This window comes from Plectropomus leopardus, chromosome 2 (genome assembly GCF_008729295.1).
Source record: "Plectropomus leopardus isolate mb chromosome 2, YSFRI_Pleo_2.0, whole genome shotgun sequence".
Lineage (NCBI taxonomy): Eukaryota > Metazoa > Chordata > Actinopteri > Perciformes > Serranidae > Plectropomus > Plectropomus leopardus.
The window spans coordinates 22,718,404-22,737,396 of NC_056464.1; the positions used below are offsets into that span (position 1 = coordinate 22,718,404).

An 18,993-nucleotide genomic window follows, 5' to 3' on the forward strand; every position below is an offset into this window, starting at 1 on the left:
GCTAGCAGCAGTTAGCTACTAACTCAGAGAAGAACAGAGGCTGAAAATGTCCCCAAATTGGGAAAATTGGGATTTTTGTTGCCATGTTCTCGATCGTTATCGAGAACCGATCGTTATTGTTTAGAAACCACAGTGAAATGTCACACTGTTGTGTTACATATCCCGCCACCCAACACTCCTTTTGATTCCAGAATGCTGGCATGCTGTCTAAATTCACACACTGTGGCAGCAGTATGCCTCTCGTTTGGTTCTATATAAATAAAGAAAGCAAAATTTAATGTCTTTGTTGGGACCCCATCACTGGATCCCTGTAGACACACACATATGTGTAGCTGCATTCAGCTTCTGTCACTGAGTTAAATAATGTGTGTGATCTGAAGTGGCACAAACTTAAAACACAGACACACGCCTGCGTCATGCACAGCTGAGCCACGAGGGATATGGCTGGAAATGGATGTGTGTCATCGTGCGTGTGTGTGTGTTGGCCCCATTAACCAGGTGTTGGGTTTGTCATCGGCTTAGTGGAGAGAGGACAGTTATCCCTGAAGTAACACACACACACACCTTTGAAATGGCTCGCCTGAGGCACGTGTGCACATACACCACACAAATAACAACTGTGACATAACAGACAATTCAAATCTGTCAATCATGACCTCGAACCACAAAAGCTGTGAGACCAACACACACACATACGCAGACTCTCTCACACCAGCTCGCCTTCTCCGAGGGCCAGTAGATTATCTGCCTATCTGGTTACAACCCTTCTCACCTCTCCGTAACTAATTGGTTAGCCTGCCCATCAATCACTGTGAGCCTGTTGAGTTTTTAAAGAGACCAAGACCGCAAAGAAAAAAACATTTAGGAAGTATGACAGCTTTAAAATCAAGTTGTGTTCTCCCAGCATGTTTATTCTCAGGGTGAAACAAAATTTGTATGATGTCAGAGCAGATTTATAGAGCTTCCCTGACACTCAGCAAAGATGTATATCATCATTTGTGTCTGGAGGATAAAGACTGGATGGCTCCTATACATTATAAACCCAGCCAATCAACTTAACCTGCAGCCAGGCAAAATACTGTTTTTCCTCGGCTCCATACTTCAGCAAACGTACATACGAAGAAGTGCGCTCTGAACTAGCAAGTTACAGTAGTCCATAAAACAAAATACGAGCTCAAGACATGAGAAAACAAAGCATGCATTAAGAACGGCCCGTTTAAGACCAGGTGTCAGAGGCTTCAACAGCCAAACGGCCTGGGCTAGGCTCCAACCAGATGTTGGGCCATGCTGAAGACATTTGCTCAGTCTTTCTTGACCCAGAATGAGAGCAATGACTCAGTGGGCTCTGCATTTAGATTCATACCAATTTTACATTTTTGGCATTTCACTGACACTTCTCCAGAGAAATATGTGGGCAGAATGTCTTGACAGAGAATATGATGGTTGATGAAGGTACACAATTTGTTCTGGGGATTCAAAACACAGTATTTTACCATACACAACTTACAGTTTTCTGTCATGTCACAAGGTAGATCAGGGTGTGCAATGTTCATATTTCTCTAGTCAGGCTTTTATAAAATGTGCTGTCAGCATTGGTGTAGAATCCAAAGGATACACGTCCCCCTTAATATTTAGAGCGTGCATTTGTTCCCCCCAAATAAAAACACAAACGTAGTTTAGGCCCAAATTGGTGTACAAAAACTCACTAGAGTGCAGGTAAATAAGTCTTTGATGCTTACATTTTCTACAGAATAAGTCCTTCGCCCCACAGTCAAACTGCAAAAGAGTCAAAGAGTCAAAAATGCTGTGAAGCACACCAAAACTGAGTCATATGAGTCATATCACTGAGCAACATATCCTCATGCAAGGGTTTGTACAAAATTGCACAAGAAACAGTATGTGTTACAGGTGAAAGGTGGTTTTATCCATTTTCAGTTTCCTGTTTCTTTGTGTGTGTGTGTGTGTGTGTGTGTGTGTGTGTGTGTGTGTGTGTGTGCGCACTTCTCCAGGTGCCACCCTCCCCTCCTCCTCACTGCACACAGAGTGACTGAGCACACCTGTGCTCAATCTGCTCATAAGGAGCATGCGGTTTATAAGGACTGACGAAGCAAATACTTGGTGATCAGGTGGGTGCTGTGTGTTGGATTTGGGACAGAAATCATTAGTTTGAAAGCACCAGAATCAGTGATCTTTACCCCTGTCTTGTAGAGAGGGTGGTGAACTCTTGTGTGTTTACTGATGTAGTCATTTAACTGTAAATTAGTATCGCTCTTAAAACAGATTTTTGTTTCTTTTTTAAAGACTGTCTTGTATACTTTAATGGTCTTGTTTTTGTTTGTAAATAGATCACAACATTTATACACTCATTTCCACTTTCCTTTTCCCCGGTTCCATTTTTATTGTTAGTCTCCTCATCCCCTGAGCATGATTGGGTAACCTCACAGTATGATATCCCACAATTTAACGCCCCACACATGGCATTAGTAAAGTTACACACTCAATGTTAAGTAGCGAAGTCAGGTGGTGAGGGCGTACCTTACAATGGTCAAAGTTTACACAGTTCCAAACTCCAGTCTCCAAGGAAAAGTCCCGTCCCAACCTTTCACCTTACAGGATTGCTTTCTTTTTAGTCCCATCAGTGCATTAGTCACGTGATCAAAGCCTCCCCAAATTTTGGGTTATACACAGATTACTGGCTCATGATTTCATGGTATATGCATGAATTTTGGTGCATTACTTTTTGTGGAGAAACAGCCTGCAGAGCATAAGCAAGGCTGGTGAGAAACTTGAGACAATTCTACTTACTGCATTGTCTTAAAACAAAGACATTATCCTCTCCCCATGCATGGATGATGCAGATGACTAATCTGTCACCCTCAGGTGTTGGGGATGCAGTGAATCAAGGCTGAGCAGTATGGTCCATAGAGTCCATAAACAGAGCTCAGTGTAGAAGCTTAGCCCAGCTGTATAAAAGACCAGAGCTCAACAACCGCTGAGAGAGACAGATAAGTAAAACAAAGAGGCCAGCTGTGCTCAAAACAATGAGGAGAATGAGACAGAGATAGCTAGGGAGGATGAGTGTGTGTTTGTGAACGTGTGAGCAGAGGCGTGTTTTGATGAGTATTATTGTGTGTACTTGTTGTATGGGTTTGAGTGCACATGTGTTTAAGAACACAGTGTCTTTTCTAGTAGATGTACGTACACAATTGCACAATAGCACAATAGCATTATACAGTTGTACCGACATAAAACTGTCCATCTGTGTTTGTCTGCTTAAAGTTTTTAGTCTCAGCAGAGCAAATAAGTTATCTGTCTTTTGTTTATGAAAATACACCCATTTCTTTGTCCATACTTTCTCAGAAGGAGAGAGAGGGAAAATAATGACTATGACAGACAATTCATGGAGAGCCTGCACCACCCATTTTTTTTCCACCCACACACACCTAACAACACAGGCACATACAATTTTCTTTTGCTCTTGCACGTCCTCTTGAGTATCAGCTCTTTGCCTTTTGGGTTTTGCATTGGAAAATAACACCGTCTTTCCAGGAAAAGTTACACATGTTTGAACGCATCCTGTTTTTCACAGAGGCTCAGCGAACGTCAGTGTTCCTTCTGCGTATCTGAGCCTCCTTAGTTAAATATTGGAAAATTTAGCTTGAAGGCATCCTTACATAATATTTGTGACATTAACAGTCAAACAAACCTGTCTAATGTTTAAGACTGGCTAGTGCTGCTGAGAAATAACACAACCTTTGTGCAGACCTTAAATTACGTCTTTGCATCATCAACCCCAAATCTAAAAGTGAAGGCGGTCATTTCAAACCAAAAGCTCAGATAAACTAAGCACATGCTAATAATAATTCAACAAATGTCCAATGTGAGATGTTGAACTAGCTTGAAAGACAGATTCTTTTGGTGTATCCCACAGCATTAGCCCTTTTTGGCCCATGTTGGCCTTTGTTGGCTTTTTTGCCGCTGATTCAGCATATTGAGTCAACGCTGAAGCCGTCAGAACCTGTTGGCTAATGAAGAGAAATGGAAGTGAGGAAAGCAAACAAACGCCGAAAGTCAAGAGGGAATCGAGGGGATCGAAGAAAAACTTGTTATACCTGATTGAGCTCTTCAGCAGAAGGTTTTCTTATCGTCTTATTTTTTGCTGATGCATTGTAAATATAATTTGTTGTTTCCACTTCTAGTTACATTGTTAACTGGCTAACTAGCATCTTGATTCTGTCCTGTTGGTCTCCCTGTTTACCTTTTTGAATAACAAATGCAGACTACAGCCGCCTGCTGGTATGGAGCCATTTCCTCTTACACAGGCGCAGAACGTGTGTGCTAGCTGGCTGCCGGCTGTAGTCTTTGCAGTGGGCTCAGTTGCAACTTTTCAGCTAACACACAGGCCACGAGAGGCGACGCAACACCAGTTCTTCAATGTCAGTTTGGTTTGTCTGGACCATAACATGTTAGCAGCTTTGTTTTTGTGAGAATGTTTTAAATTTATTGTGTTCAAAAAATGTTTAATGCAGCTTTCAGAGCTCCTTTTAATCTTTTTATCTTTCTATATTTTTTGCTCTTTTAAAAAGTCTCTCGATTTAATATCACAGATACAAATTTTTGTATCAATTCAGTTCTATGTGATGTATTGTTCCTGTATTTACACAGACAATTAATTTTGACTACGAACTACAGACCTTGAATTGATTTGTCTGAGGAATTCAATTGAGGTAATTTTAGAGCCTTTTAAGCATGTGCTGATAGTCGTCCCTCTCAGACCACACCAGCCAGTAAATAGACTTCTTGTCTCGGGTCACTGAGCGGGTCTCTCCGGCCGGCAAAAGGGTCACTAGACCTCTAACTCATGCACTTAGCACAAGGAGAGGGGCTACCACACAATGTCAAAGGGGTAGCAGCAGTAGCGATAGGGGGGGGGGAGGGGGGTGGGTGTCCATTGGCACCGGAACAACATCCACACACACACAGTTATTTACACTGTCAGGAGACGATGAAACAATCTTTCACGGCACCACTTGTAGCGACTGAGCTGTTTCTGTTGAGTAAATGATCTAACCCTTTCATGTCCACACATGAGCCACAGCACACATTCAGACACACAACCTCTCATTGAACCCCCGGGGCCAGATATCACAGTCCTCGCCACTGGAACTAATAGAGCACTTCCTGCATCAAACTCTTGAAGCAGCTGCTCTATTCTCCGTGTGTGCATGTGTGTGTGTTGAGGAAAGGAGGGGGTATACTGTGGATGAATTCTTCAAGATAATAGTATGTTGAGCAAGTGTCATGGTGGTCTGTTTCTGCATTTATTACCACACTTTTAAGCAGATAACTACACAGCTGGAAAGGAAGGTCAATAAGAAAGGGGACAGGGTTACAGAAAGCAACCTTGTACTTGAGCAGACACTGTGTCTACAGGACACCTGGTGCACACATGCACACACACACTTCCTTAGACGATATCAAGCATGCGATCAAAAACTTCAACAGCCACATAAATCCTTGACAATAACAGCAACTGCATGTCAGGGATGAATGGCGGCTAAGTAAAATTTCTGAATAAAAATCCTTGATCTCCGTACACACACAGAGACGCAGAGCAGTGCCTGCTGTCATGGTGTGTGACAGTGTCCAGCAGACCAGACAGGGGTCTCTGCTTTGAGACTGTGCAGCCGACAGTTAGTCGCTCCTATCTCCCTGATGGACTGGTCTGGCCCCGGCATAACACTAGCCAGGTCTCTCTGCCTTTTCTCTGTCTGCTGCTCCCTCACACACCTCACTCCCTCCCTTTGTGCAGTTTCTCCTGCAAGGTGCTACCAATGGGTAAAACTCAAATTACTCCTACACAATATCCGCCGTGCAACAATGTGACATTTGCACTCAGTTGGGATCTGCTTTCCCACCGATGTCGGTGTTGTGTAACATGTAGGCACAGCATGAAAGACAGACGCAGCAGTTTCCCTCCTCTTCCCATATGTCTGGGATCCTGTACAACAGATGCACACGTCTTCTTTACCTATTTTCTTCTGCTCTACTTGCCATGTGGAAAAACTGATTACTATCAGAGTAAAATGACAGCTGAGCAAGATAAGCCCCTTTTACACATGGAGCCAATCACACTGCTGTGTTTGTTTATCCGTCTGGGAAAGCAGGTTTTGATATTTATGCGGAAGTTTTACTTATAGACGAGGGAATCTGTTCCCACATATCATTATAATTCCAGGTGGGTTTCACTTTGCTTTTACTTACAACAAGTGGAAGCAAATGTGGCGGGATAAGGGCCAAGTTGAAAAAATGAAGAAGCAACAGAAGGATCCATGTTTTGGCTGCTCACTAAAAGATGTGAGGATAGGTTTCTGGGAATAATACTAAGACCTCAGGTGTCAGATTGCCAAAGCATCCTTTTTCAAAAAAAAAAAAAACAACTTCTACTGCTAGAGATAATGCCAAACACTAAAAGTTGCCAATGTGTTTATGAGTTGATTTAGGGGCTATATCAAGTGAGAGAAACAGAAAAAGAAAATCTTACTGTACTTCTATGCAGTTCCTTGGTGAAATCACCCCTAAAAACTGAGCAACATTTCAAGAAAATGATCGTATAAAAATTTCCACAAGATAACAAGTCTTTTCAGAATCAATATATTTTTTCACCATATGGCAGCAGAAGTTTTTTGCACTGCTGAAGGATGTGCACAGACAAATTCATCCTTCCTACCTCACAAGATAAGGATGAAGAGATAAGAGGAGAGGATGAGGCACCATCTGTACAGCACTACAGAGCAGCTCTGGGAATTACGATGGAACAGACACACACACAGACGCACACACAAATGCACTGTTTGCAAAAGCACACACTCACTTACAGATTGAGATAAATGAACATACACCCATAAAAAACACATATTCCACGTCGCTCCTCTCCTACCTCCACTCTAGTAGAGTCCACTCTTGAGTCCTTTGAGAAAGTCAGCTGCAGTGGCTGGGTTTCGCTCTCTTATCCTTTCCTTTTTGTCTCTTTCTGTGACTCCACGCCTTCATATGTCAGGCATGTGTTTGCATTCCCACATATGTGAGCTCCAGTGTGGCGAAGGCCAGAGCCAGAGACACAGATGGCACCCAGATGGAGACAGATAACCGAGTAGACCAGCGCAACGCTGCACAACACACACTCTCTCTTACTTTCTTTCTGTCTTTGTTGTTTCTCTCACATGAAGATCTCTGTTTCCTTCCCTCAATCTGCCTCCACAGTTGCGTTTATTTTCTTCAACTCTCTTTCTCTCTCTCTCTCTCTGTGTGAGTGTGGGTCCTCTCTTGCACTCGCCCTCTCAAGCTCTGAGCTTCCCACCCTCTGGTCTCTCTCTTTCGCCTCTAGCTCCTCCCCTGTTTTCCCACACACTGTCCTCTCCTCTGTTTTCATGGGCCGGGTGCTTCAGTGACGTCACAGCCCCCCCCCCCCCCCCCCTCTCGGGCCCCCCCCCCCCCCTCCTCCACCCATTCACCCGTGGATCCTGGCCAATCATCCACTGCTGACTGGCTCTATTCAACCTGCATTCACCGGCAATGGCCCTTGCAATTAACATAACTAATTGCTTTGGCACCTAAAGGCTAAACAAGAGGCCGTGCCAAGAGAGACAAAAGTGTGTGTGCTTGCATCTGCATGTGTGTGTGTGAGGGAGGGGGTCCTTTGCAAACCCCTCCACCCTCCTCTCTACCCCCTCCAAGAGAAGAGGGGATCTCCCTTTAAAATGTTTTTATACTAACTCCCCCCTCCTTCCCGGCTCTTTCATTGATGCCCTCTTTTGTCTCAGCTCCTTAATGCGCCGCTCGGCCTTGCCAGCCAACCCATTGGGGGACACTTGAGGATCATGAATGAGTTATTCTTCTCTCTTCTGCTACTCTCTCATCCTCGGCGCTCCATCTTCACTGAGTTAAACTTAAATCACTGTCTGATTTATGCCCGGCATAGCGCACAAGTGCTGCTATAGACACAATGCAGGTTAAGATAATAGAGCCTGACTGGGATCGGGCAGCCTGCGTGCTTCATTCACTCCTCCTGCCTATTATTCCCGCCACCAGTTTGCTTCTAGAAGGCACAGAGGATAGTGCTCAGTTCATTGTAAGCCTGGTGTAAATAAGGCATTAATCTGTTTTCGATTAGACAAGCGACAATTGAGAGAACACGATCAACGTGTGAGAATCCACAGGCACTTGGCTGTGTAAACAAATAAGCAGATGCTGTCAGATAAATACAAACAGTTCATTAGGAGAAAGTGGTCTCTCTTCACTTGGCCCTTATGTACAATATACACGTAAAGAGCACTGAATAACTGAAGGTGTAAGACTTCTTTGTTCTGCCTTTAAGAAACAGGTAAAAATCGGCATACCTAATTGCGTCTAAGCAATCGCCAAAAGGCTTATTATGGGTCACTATACTTGTACTGGTTGTCAAAAACTAGATATAGACTGAATAATCACCCATAATAACCTCTATCTCCCTCCTCTCTCCATGCAGGCCTGCTTTATTCAGGGTGCATCTGGTCAGCCAGCAGGCTCAGAGGCCAGGTGGCTGAGAGAGGGAGAGAGGGAGGGGGTGGAAAGATGGAGAAATGAGGAAGGCCTCTCATACTGTAACCCACATGCTATTGTAGCAAATAGTAGGTGGTGAGCTGCAACTGATACTACTGACAGACAAAGGCTCCTAGCAGATTTAAAGTAAAGCCCAGGTGCATTGGGCTAAGGCAGGTGGCTGATCTGTGAGCACACAGGCTAAAAACTGAGCTATGTCATGTCTGATTTTAACTTCATCACCTTGGCGCAAAATTGTACGTGAGCAATACAAAAAGAAAATATATGTTCAATCAATTCACCAACTGTTTTCTGACACAAATTTTGAGTTTAAAACCACCACTTTTCTGCATTCTGGTGAATGTTTATGCACCAATATGAGCCTTTTCTGCATAAATTAATGGTGTAGATGTCAAATTTTCTATAATCATGCACCATATTTCCACCTCGCACTGTTGAGAAAAGCTGTAAATCTCTTTAAAGGAAACGTGACAAGTGAGTTGTCACTGTGAAAGGGAGAAAAACAAAAGATCAATAAAGAGGCAATGGTACATAAAATATTGTACAGCACACAAAGAACCACTTCTCTTTCCTAATTTGTGATCAGAAAGGTATGGCCACTTTTACATTTTCAAAAGCCTCTCACAGCATTTTAAAGTGTATTGGCCTTAAGTCTAAGCACTCCTTTCAAATGATTCCCAAACAAGGAGAGTAAACTGTACTGTGCATACAATACTATGTATGCATTCTGTATGACTTCTTTTTGCTGTAGCTGCTCAAGCCTCACGCAGCTGTTTGCCATTGTGTGTGTGTGTGTGTGTGTGAGATAAAGAGAGAGAGAGAGCCCGTAGAGCAAGAGAGTATGCAGCATCTGTTTCTGTTCACACGCTCCCTCGCCAAACTTCCACTTTTAGAAAAAGTAAACAGCATTTTTTAGAGCGAGCAGAAAAAAAGAGAAGAGGAAAAGGAGGACAAGAGGGAATAGGGGATTATAAGACTTGGTGACTGCGTGAACGAGATCCGAATCACCAAAGTCAGAACATGAGTTTTGTACATTTGTGTCTTTGCTTCTATAACTCATCTATAAAGATTCAGTGTTTTGTGCCTTCATTTTTATGGATTTGCATTGCTTTTTTTCAGTTAAGTCACTTGTGTAAGATCTAGTTTAGAGACATTTTCAAAGTACTGCTCAATGTTATTCAGTGTTTGTTTTTTTCATGCAAGGAAATAAAAATTACAGTGGCCTTAGCCATATTTCACACACCAAGACAACTTATTTGTAATCGATCCATCCATTCACCTTTAACATCTTTACACCCCTGAATGACTGGATGCACATGCGCCTTGCGGAAACGGTGTTTTCTGAGGTTCCATTATCATGACAATAGATGCCGATGTAGCAAATTGCTGCGTGAATGGCACAAACGAGTGGTGCGTGTGCTGCAAATGGGAGGCTGCATCAGTAAAAGGGGATGTAATGGTTAACGTTCATTTTACAACGGTGCTAATTTACCGTAGATAGACGGGCTGTTCCAACAACAACATCAGTTTCCTTGAGCTGTGTTTAGATGCCTTTCAAACTTATTGAAACCTTTAAAACATTTTCAAATTGCTTTGATTTCTTTCAAAAACAAGGGAAATACATAGTGAGCAACTTAGCTTGTCCCACAAAGTGCAAAAAAGAAAAAGTAAAAGGTAATGAGGAAATAACCGGAAAATTAGCTGAGTGAGATTATTAGATCCGATCAAAAAATGAGGGCAAAAATGTCTAGTAAACTATATTTATAATTATCTTCATTTTTTTAAATTAAAAACAGAACACAAAAATAAAATAATTATCTTTTTTCTTGAAGTAATTTTCATGTTTTCTTTTTTTTCTTTTCCTTTTTTTGTTTGTTTTTTTTTCAGGTAATTTTCTTATAACTTTTTACTAATTTCTTGCCAATTTTTTGTCCATTTCTTGTTTAGTTAAACCAATTTGCTCAGGTTCCAAGGGGTTAGGGCTTAAGAAATGCAAAAGTGAATCACAACAGCCAAAGAAAGCAGCATGCTAGCATAATGATAAAAGATGCATGCTGCAAGGTTTCTAGTATGCTATGTGTATATGCATTTGCATGTGAGAATGACTGCAAGGCTGCAGATTTTACTCTACCACCTGGTCCAAAAAAAGAACCCAGCATTTTACAGACAACAGGAGTGTCAAGTTTTCCCAATCTGCCCACATTGAAATGCATCCCCATGATCCTGGTCTCATATGGACATTCCAAATCCATGCTTAATATTTTCATCAGTAGTCCTCCAGTGTAGCTAACGTCAAGATGGAAATTGAGAAATGTGAGATATTTACTGACGAAACAAGGTCTCGTGGGCAACAGACCACACCGGCGCCGCTAGGTGTTGAAGAAAACAGAAACTCTGCCTCCAACACACATCATGCAACTGGAATCACATTGATTTTCAGACGGCAATACAACTCACACATGGTGAGAGCATTTTGTTCTCAGCATTCACTGAGGGCTTTGAAAAGGGTAATCTGGCTGATGGGATTTCACTGGGAGAGTCGCTGCCAAATCAGTGTGAAACGATAACAGAGATTTTCATAAGTTAAAAAAAAAAAAAAAAACCTGTGCTGCCGCTTTGTGTTCTTTTCCCAGCCACAGCTTCCTACAGGCAGAAGCTTTCCCATTTCACACTGTGTTTAGTCAATCTTTAGAAGATTTTGTGTGCATGTAGAGCATGTGTCTGGGATGTCAATGTTCAGCTATGAAGCTTGTCTATGTTCATATAATGTGGAAAGTGAGCCAGAAAAGCTAATTCTGTCCCAACTCCAACTGACCTTGATTTTACTTGATTTTATTGTCCACCAAGATCTGAGAACTACAAAATAAAGATAGACTTGCTTTGTATCGCCTCACTATGACTTATGCTTTATGATAAAGTTGAATACGTCAGAAAGGCAAATGGCAGACAAACAATTGCCAAAAGAATGCATGAAAATAAAATGAAGAGGGGACTGCACCAAATCTGTAAAATCACTGATTTGCCATAGGGTCAGAAAAGTAAAAATAAAAGTACCTAATACTTATATATTGCCCACTTCAGAGGATCCACCTTGTGGTATAACATGTCAATAAATCCTTATTTACACCTATTAAGCCCCTTTATCACCATAAAACCCCCACAAAACAAACAAAAAAATTAATGCCAGCATCTGGCTTTTGTATTTCATGGGAAAGGCTACAAACTGCATTCATTGCCTGAAGAAATGACTCTGCAGACCTTTGCTGGCCCATGCAATGACTGGCCATCCAAGCAGCACTTAAACACCATTCAAAATGTGGTTGTCACCAAGTTTGAAAAAGAGAGTGAATAAGTAAGAATTATGTATAAAAGAAGTAACCACCAAAATATTTTTGCTGGGCTCTTTGCTGCTTCATACACTTGACTAACCTGTTTCCCAGCCTGTCCATGACGCTGAATGTGACACACCAGACTAAAAAAAAAAAAGAGGAAAAAGCATACTCCTCTACTACTTCCAATGGGAAAGCAATCTATTGCCTATTTTCGGCAGGTTTTCCAACAGTTACAAAATCTAATTTCTAGGTAAAAGGGGTACTATAAATGTTGATAGGCTAATTTATACTAAATAGGCTTTGTAACCTTCATTATAAGGCTCAAGTATGTTTGGCAGCTTCAGGCAGATGGCTCTTGTGATAATAAAGGTTGCCGGCGTGTGCTTTAGTGTGTCAGGGCCCTTTATAAAACTGTCAAATACCCTGATGTCTCTGCCTCTGTCTCCTCTCTCTTTTGGGCTATCTGATAAAAATGTCACTTTTGGTTCATTATCCATGTCGCGATTTTTCCCACCAATCCTCATCCCCCCCCCCCCCTTCTTCTTTAACCATGTTACCAGCATGCCTCCCCTCCCTCTTCTTCCCCTCTTTCTCCCCATCTCATCATTGTTCAGACTCCTGATATTCTCTAATCTGATGCAGTCACAGATTTCCCTGTCTGATCTTGCATGGCCACATTTTCCATTACATCTTCTACAGCAAATTTATCTAATAGGGACACGTCATTTTCCAGGGCCATGTCTGTCTGGAGGACCATTTACTGTAAAAAAAAAAAAAAAGACAACAAAAAAAACAACACAGTTAGCGATCAAAATAAGATGCTTCTCGGTAGTAATGAAGGCTAAAGCGAGGGCTGTTTTCTCTCTGTCTGCAGGGTCAGATGAATGATAGGATTTTACTGTATGTGTTGGTTCTGGACACTGAACTTTAAGTAGTGTTTGAGGATGGCGAGTGGAAGCAAGAGGTTCCCAGAACATCACCCACCCACACACACACTTTTCACTTCTGTTCACACTGCTACTTCAAGGGTCTCAAATACCAAAGGGGAAAAAAAACATTTAAATCTACTCCTCTTCCACTTTTACTCAAAGGACCCTTGTGGAGTTTGCGTGTAAACAAACAGAACAGTGCTTACATTCAGTGTTACTCACCAAAACAAAGTGTGTGTATCCTTGAGTTCTAACAAACTTTCTCATACGAAACATGTATTTAATGTCCAGCATTGTTTAGATCTATGTTTAGAGCGAAGTATTCTTCTTTCTTGTCTTTTCTGGACCACTTCTTCATAATCGGCATGTGATGCCACTTTGACTGGTGGAAAAGTGTAACACGATTGGTAAAACGGTGTGTTTCTTATTTATGCATATTTCTTCGTGGGCAGGCACAAGATAATGAAAACAGGGACCGTCACATTTTACTTTGCCTGTTCAAGGCAGGTATATCACACTGTTATATTGCCAAGCTGTTCTGTATAAAAGGTACAATTGCTGAATGGGATGACAGGGTTGTCTCGCCTTTAAGCCACCACAGGAGGTAACAGCACCAAAACGGTATCTGTGTAAACAGAACAGCTGGCAGGACAGGACCATGGGCAGGATGGATGTGATGTTTTGATGACATGTTGTGTGCAACTGATTGGGGGAGATTTAAAAAGCAGCATGTAGCAATTAGCAGCTAATTCAGGAGCTCCTTACCCTCAGAGCAGAGGATGAGATCAGCTGCCATTTAACGGGGAGGGTGAATTATTATCTTTGCCATTATGCCATTATTGTCGTTTAGAAAGCGCTGCCGACGAGTATTTTATATGTCACACTGGAGGCAGACACTGTTGTGTTAAACATCACGCCTCTTTTGTTTCCACGATGCCAGCATGCTATCTAAAATCACTTGAGTGCCACTACGCCACCATTGTTTGGCTCTGTGTAAAGAAGGGACTATGTTGCAGCCCTATAGCACAATCTCTGTGTCTATTTTTTCCTTTTCTGCATCAATTTATAGAGCATAAATAGGCTTTTGTCACAGCCACAGTTGTGAAAGGTGTATCATATTCATATGACATCACACTTTCTTCAATGTTTTCTCAAATGTATTCACTTTCTAGGGAATTTCTTATGTTGGTGTAGTTTGAAAGGAAAGCCAAAAGAGGGGAAAACATTTATAAGATCTGCTCTGGTTTGGACATTGCCTCAATTCAAAACTTTATTGATTCCCTCAAGACTCATTCACAGCTCATCCCAAGGACATTAAAAACAAATGGGTGGCTGGTCGGGTGGGTCCCATGGTGCTCTGACACAAAACAACCACTGGCTGGTACTTTACCCCCTCCTGACATCCCACTAGCCCAAACACGCCTCACCCCTCCCGTCTGTCCCCACAGTCCACTGACCCGCCCTTACCCCCCCACACACACACACACACACTCAGTCCGTCCATTCCACTGCTATTGTGCCCTCCTTTTCAGGCATCCTCATATCACCCAAAACAAATGGGTCCCGTATTTTCTCTTCTCCCCTCCTCCTCCTCCCCCTCCTTTCTCTTATTTTCTCTCTCTCTTTCTCCCCTTCACTCGGTGCCGATGAAAGGCAGGCATTGAGCCGGCAGTGGCATTCCAAAACCTCAGGCCTCGGCTCCAGTGTGTCTGGCTATTCAACACTGCTGGGAGCCATTAGTTTAAGTAAGGTCTGACCCGCCTACTCACCCACGGAAAACCCTCAGATCTCCTATTACACTCGGCGCACAGAGGGGAGACACACGGCTGCTCTTGGGGTGCAACGGGTATGTGTATGCATGTAAACACGAGATGGGAGCAAATAGAGATGAGTAAATATCATAAGTGTGGGTATGAGGCAGAGAGAGGCATGCATGTATGAGTGTGTTTATGAGCGAGAGGGAAAGTGAGTGAGAAAGTGTTTGTGTGTCGGTATGAGCAAGAGACAGAATGAGAGAGTGGCTGCATGTGTGCTTAAAATTTATGAGCGGTGGGTCTCATGCTCACTTGGCTGCATCTTCCCCAAGTTTCCACGCAGGGAGGCCAAGTGCGTAGCCAGACGCCAAACCCTTCTCACCAATAACTCCCCTTAAACGATATTCAACAACCAACGCACTTTTCAAAGTCTCTCCAGCCGCTTTCTTGTTTAACTAATGTACCAGATACGCTGTCGGGGATATCCATCTATGGCACTCACAGTTAAAACCTTAAATGCAGCAATTTTGTTAATTGGAAAATGATACCGCGGATCAGAACTTGCCAGCCTCACCCAATTGTTGGCACATAAAAATGAATAGTGCTCATAAACAACTCCATGTTTGGGAGAAGTTGGGTGTTAAAGAGCGGGCGCTCGCTAAGAAGTGGACGAGCCCACACACAAACGTGACACATACAGCAAATAACTAGTGCTGGACATTCCTCTTTGTACAACAAATTTTATTTTAGTGACAGTATGTGTATTGTTCACAGCTGCCGGCCAGTAAAAGATTTGTTACTTTGCCTCCTTTTTTATAGGGGATTAATCATGGTCTAAAACTAAAAATTCAATTACGTCATTTATAAGTTAATATAAGTCTTTAATGAGAGTGCCACCCTATAAAGACAAGCTAAAACCTTCTTGTTCCCCATCACTAAACTCACTAGTACAACACATACCGTTTACCCCAGAGTTCAGAAATTAAATAATTAGATCATATAAAAGGTACAACTAAATACTAATACATTAATGATTCTGAGTGTTAAAATGACTCAAAAACTATGTGGAAAACTGCTCAGATTTAGCAGCTTGCCTTGAAAGTGGCTTGCATTTGTGAACTGCAAAGTCTAGCCTTAAAAGAGAGAAGCAACAGATAATTTATAGAACACAACAGCATGACTATCTTCTTATTTTCAGTGTTCTGACAATAAATGAACTTCTGTGCTGTGTCAAGGTTCACATCAACTCCCACTCTTGTCAAAGCCATGAGCGGCTTTAATTAAAAGCACATCACCAGCAGAGTGAGGATACATTCTTCCAAATATGTTTTAAAACACTTTTTTTTTTTTAAATGAAATGATCTCCATACACGTAAGCCTTTTACAGCACAACTTTAAGATAATTTCTGTCAAAACTAACATGCCTGAAAGCACATCACAATCACATGACCATTCATGTACACTGGGCAAATGTGTGCCGGTTTAAACAGAAAGCAGATCATCTGCAGTTGGCTGCTTAGTTACAGAAAATTCTACAGAGGATATTTCTTTGCTTGTACTGAAAACAAGGGAGCACTGCAACCGAAAGTAACATGAGTTTAAGGCAGTCAAGGCGGCGCTAAGTCGATGCTAAGCAAATACAGTGACATAATATTTGAGTCTTCCCAGAGGCATGACCCATCGCATCAAATAAAAAAAAGAAATGACAAAAGGTATGTAAGTATAGCTATAACTTTTTGGCTTGACACATTGTGATTGATAAGATCCAATTGGGAACCAAGTGTGGGTGTATGTTTCATCATCTTAAAAAGTCCCTCTCTGGGACCGCCCATTGCTCTGATGGCCCAAAAGTTCGACGACCTGTTTGGACAAATGTCCACTTCTCCAACACACATTATCCCCAAAACAAATGTCGATTGCTTCAAAGTCCTGTTTCTCTGAAAATACACAATTCCTTCCAATTTTTATTATTTTGTTTTTGCATTGTACATTTCTATACACCACAAATAAATTGCATTTGATAACAACACTGAGGTGTATGTGTAGTTAAGTTTAAGCACAAAAAATACTTGGCTAGATAGAAGATTATGTTTTGGCAGTGTCAGACTGGTGAAAAATGCCCAGCTTTGGTGGCTCAAACGCCATTGAGAAATGCCGAAAAGGGTTGTTAAAAACACCTGCGATTAGTGGCTCAACCAGCACTGGCAAACTGAAACTAACTGCTGAGTGTTTATTTCAAAGAAACAGGACCTCATAGTGATAGTCCCATTTTTTGGGGGGAGCTAACAGGCTGATGGAGAAACTGGCTTTCGGCCCATTGGGACATTATGCAGACTAATGAGGCTTCAAAATTTTGGGCCGTTGGGACAATGACATAGCAACCCTATCATCAGGACTAAAATGCAACCCTGGAGTTTGCAAACTAAAACAAGATCAGCAGCATTTTAGAAACTTGATTTTTGTTCTCTTTTGTTCAAACACACCACAGTAGAGTGGGTGCTGGGCACCAATGCAACAATAGTTTCATGTTATAAAACAAAAACATAAGTGAGGTTGTAGCTTTAAAAAGTGAAAGCTGTCTTTACTGAACAGCGAGCAATGACAACACCTATGATATAATGTTACTCAGTACCTGTGGTGGCAGAAGTATGTAGCTCCTTTACTTAAGTGAAATCAGGGACATATACTTAAAAGTATTAAAAGTAAAACACACAACACGCCAAAACCTTAAAATGATTAGAAGAAAAAGTGGAAGAAAAAAAAACCACCCAAAAAACCTAAAGTTATTATAAAATAATTTTAAAAAACTCTCTATTAGATAAAATAAAAAACACCCCAAAACACAAAATTATGAAAAAAAAGCCCAACAAAAATATTATTAAAAAAATAGAAAAAAAACACCCCAGAAACTTTAAATGATCAAAAAAAGATAACGATTAAAAAAAAATTCTGTCAACTTATTGATTAATCAACTAAAAGTTGCAGTTGTGGTTGTATAATCTCTTTGATAATTTCATTTATTACAAATCATCATCTTGTTATGTTTTGATGTAAATATCTTAGTTTTTAAAGTAACTAAAGCATTCAGGTAAATATAGTGAATTTAAATAAGTACCAAATTTCCCCCTAGAATATAGTGGGGTAAAAGTATAAACTGGCATGGAAAGAAAATACTCGAGTAAAGTTCAAGTACCTAAAATTAGTTCTTTAGCACAGCACCTGAGTAAATGTACTTAGTTACATTCCAACACTGCTCTATACTATGTATTTGTGCCTGATGTGTGTGTAAGTGTGAAGCTTCCTGCTACCAGCAGTTGATTCTATATAAACCTTCCACCTCTCTCCCTGAGGCTGTTGAAGCAGCTGTGTTGTTCTCTTCCCTGGCGATGGCCACACCTGTGATCTGCAGGTGGTTCATCTGGCAGTGGAGCCGGGAACACCTGGCCAGGCCGAGATAGAGCCTCCAGGCTTAACTCTGTGTGTGTGTGTGTGTCTGTGTGTCTGTGTCTGTGTCTGTGTCTGTGTGTGTGTGTGTGTGTGTGTGTGTGTGTGTGTGTGTGTGTGTGTGTGTAATAGTTTTTTGGGATTTCTGAAGGGCTCAATTAAAGCTGAGGGAAGATAATGGCTGGCTTTGCTCACACACACACACCCTCACACACGGTCACAGGCATGTGCTGGCATTTCCCAAGGTTAAACCTCAGTGATGTTTAGGCTTGTCAATGTTGCAATACAATCCTTAATCTGTGTGTGTCATGGAGATGGGGTGTATTTACAGTTTTACTTGTTCTAGTTATTTTTCACTTCAAGACATAATAAATCAAACTCAACCTACTCTTGCCTTTTCAGTTTTTCCATCTTTTGTTTGAGGACAAAATCGTTCAAATATCTCCAGCCGGAACAACGGGAGACTGGCAGCACCTGCTTTGTTGTTGCTTTGCAGACCCACCAGGGGTATGACATCGCACAACAGTACTTTGCTAGAACAAACAAGCAAAGACGACATGCAGAGACACCAGCTGAGGACAAGACACATAAACAACAGCACCCAGAACACATTCCACCCTGGGAGCAAGAGCAGACAAAGTGGAACAAGAGTTTATGTGTGTAGCAGGAGAGCAGGTTTCTGTTCTCTGACAGCACGAGGCCCAGCAGGAGTGCAATCAGAGAAGGGACAGATGAGGTGAACTTGACAAAAGTCATAAAACTCACAACTGACACTCTGGAGCTCGGGAGTGATGTTGGCTTATAGGCTGAGATCCTGTCACATTCCCTGTCAGTGTGTGTGTTTGATAAAGCGACACTAGGCCAAGGCCACACATCTTGTTCATCGTTATCTGTCAGGATGTGAAACAGTCACTATCTGGGTCAGACTTTGCT

At 41.8% G+C, this 18,993-nt stretch overlaps 1 protein-coding gene across 2 annotated transcripts in view; it reads right to left on the minus strand.

The window, feature by feature from the left end:
* The window catches only part of cbfa2t2 (CBFA2/RUNX1 partner transcriptional co-repressor 2), a 45,431-nt gene that overhangs the window by 20,315 nt on the left and 6,123 nt on the right, over window positions 1-18,993 (minus strand). Inside the window, exon 1 of one of the 2 annotated variants that reach the window (XM_042505429.1) lies at window positions 6,941-7,351. The exons of the other annotated variant lie outside the window; for it this stretch is intronic. The gene's annotated coding sequence lies outside the window, so the exon portion shown is untranslated. Of the gene's footprint in view, window positions 1-6,940; window positions 7,352-18,993 lie in introns of those variants that run through there. 2 annotated transcript variants of the gene reach the window in all.